General features: G+C 38.4%; 1 pseudogene; it reads right to left on the bottom strand.

Annotated features, from left to right (window-relative positions):
* Nucleotides 1-7,634: 7,634 nt before the first annotated feature.
* On the bottom strand, nt 7,635-8,551 carry LOC128582046 (heterogeneous nuclear ribonucleoproteins C1/C2-like; annotated as a pseudogene).
* Between the last annotated feature and the right edge of the window lie 1,186 nt (nt 8,552-9,737).

Genomic DNA, 9,737 nt, shown 5'->3' with positions numbered 1-9,737 from the left:
TTGTACCATTAGGTTATCATTTTTTCTGAAATAAAAAAAAAGTCTCTTCCTCTTTTAAAAAATATGTATAAAGAGGGAGCAAGATGGTGGCTGAGTAACAGCTTCTTTGCAACTGGGCATGGTGAGATTGGAGAGAGAAGACTCCAGGCATCTCTGGCTTGTGGGCTTTATCCAGAAACATCCCTGTGGGGATGCAGGGAGGCAGTGAGACAGTGAGAGACTTCTGAGCCCCCAGGAGGAGGATAAAAGCCGTGGAGAACTGGCAAGTGATTGCGTTTGTTTGGTTATTCAGTTTGAGGCTGTGGCTAACACAGCTATAATTAAAATAGCAGTGAGATTGCAAACAGGGAAGGCCTTACCTATGGGCTGTTTTGTTTTTTTGGACTTGGGCACTCAGTTGAACTATCTTGGGAGAAATTGAGCAAGAGGGCAGATGACTTTAAGCATTGTCTAGGGCCCCAGACTGAGCTGCTGAGCTGGAATTGAGCTAATATTGTTCGGTTGTAGGCCTTGTGGGCAGGCATTGTGGGAGAACTGCCCCTGCAGGTCATACCTTCAGGGTGGCAGAACTAGGCTTGGGCTGGGAGACCTTGGGCAAGTGATCTAGTGACTGAGTAGCGCCAAAGGCCAGGACTGAGATGCTAGGGAAGAGTGGAGATTTCAGAGCCACCTTGCAGCCTTGGACCTCAGGGGCATAGAGTGAGACTGGTTTTGGCTCACTGGATAAGTGGGCAGCCACTTCAGGAGAGATCCCAGCGATCAGTTCTTTCCTTGGAAAACTTCTTCTTAGCCATAGTTAATGTTTCAAGTGTCTTTTAAGCAGGCTGAAGAGAGATTTAGGCTCTCACCCTGTGGGGTTTGAGAAATCAGCGGAGGCCTCCAGTCTCGATCTCATACAATTGTATCAGCATTATGATTAACATCTCATACCCCAGAAGATCACCTGTTGCCCAGACAATATTCAGCAATATATATATACTGCTTTGTTTTTGGGGTTTTCTTTCTTTTTTCTTTTTCTTTAATTTCAACATTTTCCCTCTAGATTTTTCTTTTTTCTATCTTCATTTTTTCCAGTTTAAATATAATTTTCCATTCTTGCCTTCTTTAATAATAAGAACTTAATTTTTGCTAGTGTTTGCCCCTATTATTTGGTTCCCCCCCAATTTTATTCCATTAAAGTTTTCTTTTTGTTTGTTTTGGTTTGATTTATAGTATTTTTGTCTTATTTTTGCCAGCCTGTTCAGACACAGGGCAACTGTGTCTGAACAGGCTGGCAAAGAGCCCCCACTGACCTCAAGAGAACCACCCAACCAGGCACCCCCAGAGATTAGAGGTTTTAAGGTTGGGTCAAAGTACCCTACTGTACACCTATATTGCTCCTGTCCCCCTCTTTCAGTGTCTCTCTTCTTTTTGTCTATATTCCCTTTTACTCACCCCCTCTGCTTTCTCTTTTTTCTTTCTTTCTTTCTTTATTAATCTTTTTCCCCTTCTTGCTTTTCAATCTTCTCATCCTTTTGATTCTATACCCAAAGAACTTATTGAAACCTTAGGCCAGAGGCACAGTAACTTAAAAAGCAAGAGGAACTTAAAGGAAAATTAGGGCAAGGAAACAGATAAAAGAAAACACTTGTGAGGAAGAATCAGCAGAAAAATCCTGGCAACATGAAAAACCAGCCCAGAGCAACACCCCTAAGGGACCATGAGGTAGCTACTCCAGAGGATTCCACCTATAAAGAAATGTTAGAAATGACAGAAGGGGAATTTAAAATACAGATGATGAAAACAATGAAGGAAATTGCTAAGAAAGTGGAAAAGATCCAAAATGAAATCCAAAACCAGAATCAAATAATAGATGAACAATATGAAGAATATAGAAAGGATATAGCAGAGCTGAAGGAATTGAAGCAGTCAACTAGGGAACTTAAAGATGCAATAGAAAGTATCAACAACAGATTAGAGCATGCAGAAGAAAGAATCTCAGAGGTAGAGGACAAAGCTCTTGAGATAGCTCAGATAGTTAAAGAGGCAGAAAAGAAGAGAGAGAAAGCAGAACATTCACTGAAAGAATTATGTGACTTTATGAAACATTCAAACATATGAGTTATAGGTATCCCAGAAGGGGAAGAAGAATGCCCCAGAGGAATGTAAGCCATACTAGAGAATATTATAAATTTTATTTCCCAAATATCACCAAAGATTCTGACACACTCCTTTCAGAAGGGTATTGGATCCAGGTCACCTCAACTCTAATAGAGCTTCTCCAAGACACACTGTGATGAACCTGTCCAAAGTCAAGAAAAAAGAAAAGATTTTGCAAGCTGCCAGGAGCTGCCAATTGACCTACAGGGGTAAATTCATCAGGGTGACTGCAGACTTCTCTAATGAAACTTTGCAAGCAAGAAGACAATGGCCATCTACCTTTAATCTACTTAAACAGAAAAATTTCCAGCCCAGAATTCTATATCCTGCTAAGCTAAACCTTAAAATTCATGGAGAAATCAAATCTTTTACTGACAAGCAAACATTGAGGAAATTTGCCACAACAAAACCAGCTCTAAAGGAAATACTTCAACCTGTTCTACACACTGACCATCACAATGGACCACCAGCAAAGTAAAGGACTGAACCCAGCTTCCACAATGATGCAAAAGCCAAAAGTAAGCAATGGACTTTCACAAAATAAGATGAATAGAAGGCTATCACACTTATCGATTATCTCAATAAATGTCAATGGCTTGGGAATTCCCCACTGAAGAGGCATAGACTGGCTGATTGGATTAAAAAACACAAGCCATCCAATGAATCCCCAACAATAAAAAAAAAAAAAAAAGAGGAAAAAAAAAAATAAAAAACACAAGCCATCCATCTTCTGTCTGCAGAAAACACACTTAGCCTTAAAAGACAAATTAAAACTCCAAGTTAAGGGTTGGAAGACAATTTTTTAGGCAAACAGAATTCAGAAGAAAAAAGGAGTTGCAATCTTATTTTCAGATACATGTGGATTTAAAGAAACTAAAGTCAAAAAAGACAAAGATGGACACTTTATATTGGTCAAGAGAAAAATACAACAAGAAGACATTTCAATTCTAAATATTTATGCACCCAACTTAAATGCTCCCAGATTCTCGAAACAGACCTTAATTAGTCTGAGCAATATGGGTATATTATAACACCATAAAAACAGGGGACTTTAATACTTTTCTTACAGAGCTGGACAGTTCCTCTAAACAGAAATTAAACAAAAATATAAGGGGCTTAAATGAAACCCTTGAACAACTGTGTTTGACAGATGCGTATAGAACACTCCAACCCAAAGCTAAAGAATATACATTCTTCTCATTGGCCAATGGAACATTCTTCAAAATTGATTATATCCTAGAACACAAAACAAACCTCAATGGAATGAAAAGAACTGAAAGTTTTCCTTGTATCTTCTCAGACCACAAGGCACTAAAGGTGAAACTCAACTCCAACAAAAATGTTCAACCCCACACAAAGACATGGAAATTAAACAACCTTCTGTTGAATGCAGATTGTGTGCAGGAAGAAACAAAAGAGGAAATAATTAACTTCCTTGAGCATAACAACAATGAAGACACAAGCTACCAAAATCTTTGGGATACTGCAAAAACAGTTTTGAGAGGAAAATTTATCGCTTTAGATATGTGTCAAATGGTCTATGAAGCTAGTGTATGGTGCCCCATGATCATATCAATGTACACAGCTATGATTTAATAAAAAATAAATAATAAAAAAAATAACATGAAAAAAATAAAAACCAGAAAGAGAGAGCATCAACAAACTCACAAGCCATCTTATGGAATTGGAAAAAGAAGAACAATCTCAGCCTAACCCAGCAGAAGAAAAGAAATACCCAAAATTAAATCAGACATCAATGAAATTGAAAACAAAAGAATCATTCAGAAAATTGATAAAACAAGGAGTTGGTTTTTTAAAAAATAAATAAAATAGATACCTTTGGCCAGACTAACTAGAAACAGAAATGTAAAATCTCTAGTAACCTCAATCAGAAATGATAAAGGGGAAATAACAACATTGCCACAGAGATACAAGGGATTATCTCTGAGTACTACAGAAACTCTATGCCCAGAATTTTGATAATGTGAAGCAAATGGATCAATATTTGGAATCACACCCTCTCTCTAGACATAGCCAGGAAGAAATAGAGCTCCTGAATAGCCAATTTCAAGCACTGAGATCAATGAAACTATAAAAAATCTCCCAACACAAAAAAAGCCCTGGTCTGGATGGCTTCACACCAGAATTCTATCAAACTTTCAAAAAAGAGCTTATTCCCATACTGTAGAAATTATTCCAAAAAATTGAGGTGGAAGGAATCATTCCCAGCATGTTCTATAAAGCAAGCATCACCCTGATACCAAAACCAGGAAAAGATCCAACTAAAAAGGAGAATTTCAGACCAATTTCACTAATGAATATAGATACAAAAATTCTCAACAAAATCCTAGCCAATAGATTACAGCTTATCATCAAAAAAGTCATACCTCATGATCAAGTAGATTTCATCCCAGGGATGCAAAGCTGGTTTAACATACACAACTCCATAAATGTTATTCACCGTATCAACAGAAGCAAAAACAAAGACCATATGATCCTCTCAATAGGCACAGAAAAAGCATTTGATATAATCCAGCATCCTTTTCTGATTAGAACATTAAAGAGTATAGGCATAGTAAAGAGAATGGTACATTTCTTAAACTGTTTGAAGCTATCTATGACAAACACAGAGCTGATATTTTACTGAATGGAGTAAAACTGAAAGCTTTCCCTCTTAGAACTGGAACCAGACAAGGTTGTCCTCTGTCACCATTATTATTCAACATAGTACTGGAAGTTCTAGCCAATACAATTAGGAAAGACAAGGAAATAAAGTGCATCCAAATCGGAGCAGAGGAGGTCAAACTCTCCCTCTTTGCTGACAATATGATCTTATACTTAGAGAACCCCAAAGACTCAATGTCCACAAGTCAGTAGCCTTTGTATACACCAATAACAGTCAAGATGAGAGGCTAATTAAGGGTTCAACCCTCTTCACCATACCTTCAAAGGAAATCAAATACCTAGGAATATACCTAACAAAAGAGGTATATAAAGAAAATTTTTATAAAGAAAATTATGAAACCCTAAGAAAGGAAATAGCAGAGGATATTAACAAATGGAAGAACATACCATGCTCATGGCTGGGAAGAATCAACATTGTTAAAATGTCTATACTTCCCAAAGCAATCTACAGATTCAAAGCTATCTCTATTAAAACACATTGGTTTAATACTTTCATACTTTCAAGACCGGGAAAAAATGATTCTTCATTTTCTATGGAACCAGAAAATACCCCACATAGCTAAGGTAGTTCTTAGGAATAAAAACAAAGCTGGGGGCATCAGACTACCAGACTTTAGGCTATACTACAAAGCCATAGTGGTCAAGTCAGCATGGTACTGGCACAAAAAAAGAGACATAGACATTTAGAATCGAATAGAAAACCAGGGAATGAAACTAACATCATACAATCACCTAATCTTCGATTAACCAAAAAAGAACATACACTGGGGGAAAGAATGCCTATTCAATAAATGTTGCTGGGAGAACAGAATATCCACATGTAAAAGACTGAAACTGGACCTGCACCTTTCTCCTCTCACAAAAATTGATTCAAGGTGGATAAAGGACTTAAATTTAAGGCACAAAACAATAAAAATCCTCAAAGAAAGAATAGGAAAAACACTGGAAGATGGGGAAAGACTTTATGAGGAAGACTGCCATGGCGATAGCAACAACAGTAATTATAAACAAATGGGATTTAATTAAACTGAAAAGCTTCTGTACAGCCAAGGAGACAACAACCAAAACCGATAGACAACCTACACAATGGGAAAGGATATTTGCATATTTTGGATCAGACAAAAGGTTGATAACTAGGATCTATAGAGAACTCAAATTAATCCACGTGAAAAAAGCCAACAATCCCATATATCAATGGGCAAGAGAGATCAATAGAACCTTCTGTAAAGAAGACAGATGAATGACTAACAAACATATGAAAAAATGCTCATCATCCCTAATTATTAGAGAAATGCAAACCAAAACCATCCTGAGATACCATCTAACCCCAGTGAGAATGGCCCACATCACAAAAATCTCAAAGCTACAGATGCTGGCATGGATGTGGAGAGAAGGGAACACTTTTACACTGCTGGTGGGACTGCAAACTAATACAACGTTTTTGGAAGACATATGGAGAATCCTCAAGAACTCAAGCTAGGCCTCCCATTTAATTCTGCAATCCCATTACTGGGTGTCCTTTTTCTAATGAAAAATGTCCTTTTATCATAAGGACACTTGCACTAGACTGTTTATTGCAGCTCAATTTACAATTGCCAAAATGTGGAAATAGTCTAAATGCCTACTAACCCAGGGAGGGATTAAGAAGTTGTGGTGTATGCATACCATGGAATACTATTCAGCCACTAAAAAAGATGGAGACTTTACATCCTTTGTATTAACCTGGAAGGAAGTGGAACAACTTATTCTTAGTAAAGCACCACGAGAATGGAGAAGCATGAATCCTATGTATTCAATTTTGATATAAGGACAATTAATGACCTAGTACACAGTGGGGGTGGGGGAAGGGAAGAGCAGAGAGAGAGAGAAGGATGGAGGAGGGTGAGAGAAAGGAAGAGCAGAGAGAGGGAAGGAGGGGGGGTCTCGGTGTGTGACACACCTTTTGGGGGCAAGACACAATAGTAAGAGGGACTTTACCTAACAAATACAATCAGTGTAACCTGGTTTCTCATACCGTCAATGACTCCTCAACAATAAAAAGAAAATGTGTATATATTTACACTTACTTTTCAAGAATGATTTTGTTGAATAGAAAATCAATTTCAGATTTCTTAGGAGGCCTCAAAAGAATTGCCAAGCATTCATGGGTGCATAAACCAGTGATAGATGGACCTCATCCTTTGCACTAGAGCAGAGAAGTGGAAGAGAACCTAAAAATTTTATTTTATTTTTTTCTCTTTATTTATTTATTTATTTATTTTTATTTTATTTTATTTTTTTTGAGGTTCAAAATTTTTTTTTGTGAATAAATATATTTCATTTATGATGTATGATCTAAACATATACAGCTTATGATCTAGATACATTCAATTTCTGGAAAACATTCTGGACGGATATATATTAATAAGTTTATTTATTTTTTTAAAAACCATACATCCTTTTTATTGTTAAGTCATAAAGAGGTATCAAAATTAAACATTACAGGGTAATGTAAAATAAAACATTAAAACATTAATTAAAATAAAACATAAAAAATAAATAAAATAAATAAAATAAAATAAAACATTAATTAATTAAAATAAAACATTACAGGGTAAGACTTAACAAAACTACTCGGAGCAGCAAAGGAAGTGAAAATGGGACTAGGCGCAGGGCAATCTGAATTAATGAACACGGGAAGGACAAGGCTGGGGGAGAACAGTGAGCATGTGCTGAAGTTACTAGGTGGAGAGGATCTGGTGGAAATTTGATCTAGACAAACACCTAGGAAAGGAAAGAATGGGATGAGAGTTCTAAACCCCACTACGTGCTTAAGAGTCATCCTCGCCATTAGCGCCATCTCTGTCATCCTCTCCCACCTCAGGCTGTTTCATCATCTCTGATCAGCTCCAGCTGGTCGACCCCAAACTTCGTTATCATCAGCATCCAGCAGGTCCCTCCTCAGCAGAGTCATCTGCACCCCTCAGACTCCATCTCCACATTAGTCTCATCTTTCCTCAGGGAGCTGCCGCTCTGCCCTCTTCCCACTCGTCATCCTTCGTCTCTACTGCTGCTTGTTTGCTCTGCTCCTTTTCTGTTTTTTCCATGTTTTCCAGTAAAGAATCCACTTTTTGTTTTATCTGGGTCAATTCCTTCTCAATGGCCCGAAGGTCATCTCCTTTCAACTTTCCACACCTGGAAGAAGAACCTCGCTGTCCACTCTTAGAATTGAAGCCACTTTGCCCCCTTCGTGAGGTGCTTCCTGATATACTCTGGGCTTTGAGGGCTCCACAGCCCGAGCTATAGGAGGAGGAGGAGGAGCACGCGCTGGGCAACTGTACATCCTGTCAGAATAACCCTGTCGAAAATCATAGTCCAAGTCAAAGAGGAGCTGAGTAGAGGGGACGGAGAAGGGTGTTCTGGTCCTGACTCATATATCTCCGCTGCAGATCGTTTCACACCTGCTTTTCCTCCACTCACTTTAGGTTCTGCAGCCAGATTAATATCTAAAACTTGGCCAGCAATCGTTCTGCCATCCTCTCCTGCTGCAACAGCCAGGGCATTTCTCTCATTAACATACTGAGCAAAGGCAAAGCCCTTGTGAACAAAGCAACGCACAATTTTGCCATTATTTTGAGAAAATCAGCTCCACATCAGACTTCTTGACCACGAGAGTATTGAGATTCCCAGGGAATACACGGGAGTTCATGGAGTGAGGGTCTGTCTTGTTGGTAACATTGCTAGCCATTCCATTTGATGATAAGGTTCTTCACAAAGCCAAAAAATGTAACTGAAGATCAAAACAATCTCACAGGAGAGGGGAGGGAGAAGAGATTCCACTCTGAGTCTCCTACTCCTGGATTCTACTTTTTTTTAATTTTAATTTTTATTTTTTATTAAATCATAGCTGTGTACATTGATATGATCATGGGGCATCATTCACTAGCTTTACAGACCGTTTACCAAGTTTCACATATACCCTTGTAAGATGCACCGCTGGTGTAATCCCACTAATCCCCTTCCCTCTACCCTCCTCCCCCCTCTCTCCCCTCCCTTTCCCCCTTCCCCCTATTCTTAGGTTGTAACTGGGTTATAGCTTTCATATGAAAACCCTAAATTAGTTTTATAGTAGGGCTGAGTACATTGGGTACTTTTTCTTCCATTCTTGAGATACTTTACTAAGAAGAATATGTTCCAGCTCCATCCATGTAAACATGAAAGAGGTAAAGTCTCCATCTTTCTTTAAGGCTGCATAATATTCCATGGTGTACATATACCACAATTTATTAATCCATTCGTGGATCGATGGGCACTTGGGCTTCTTCCATGACTTAGCAATTATGAATTGGGCGGCAATAAACATTCTGGTACAAATATCTTTGTTATGATGTGATTTTTGGTCTTCTGGGTATATGCCCAGTAGAGGGATTACAGGATTGAATGGCAGGTCTATTTTTAGATCTCTAAGTGTTCTCCATATCTCTTTCCAAAAGGAATGTATTAATTTGCATTCCCACCAGCAGTGCGAAAGTTCCCTTTTCTCCACATCTGCGCCAACATCTCTGGTCTTGGGATTTTGTGATATAGGCTAGTCTCACTGGAGTTAGATGGTATCTCAAAGTAGTTTTGATTTGCATTTCTCTGATGATTAAAGATGAACATTTTTTCATGTCTGAAGGCCACGTGCCTGTCTTCTTCAGAGAAGTTTCTCTTCAAATCCCTTGCCCAGCCTGCAATGGGATCCCTTGTTCTATTCTTGCTAATGCGTTTGAGTTCTCTGTGGATTCTGGTTATTAAACCTTTGTCAGAGACATAACCTGCAAATATCTTCTCCCATTCTGAGGCTGTTTGCTTGCTTTACTTACTGTGTTCTTGGCTGTGCAGAAGCTTTTTAGTTTGATCAAGTCCCAGTAGTGTATTTTTGAAGCTGCTTC

Source organism: Nycticebus coucang, chromosome 1 (genome assembly GCF_027406575.1).
Source record: "Nycticebus coucang isolate mNycCou1 chromosome 1, mNycCou1.pri, whole genome shotgun sequence".
NCBI classification, from domain to species: Eukaryota; Metazoa; Chordata; class Mammalia; order Primates; family Lorisidae; genus Nycticebus; species Nycticebus coucang.
This window is presented reverse-complemented; position numbering and strand designations above follow the sequence as displayed.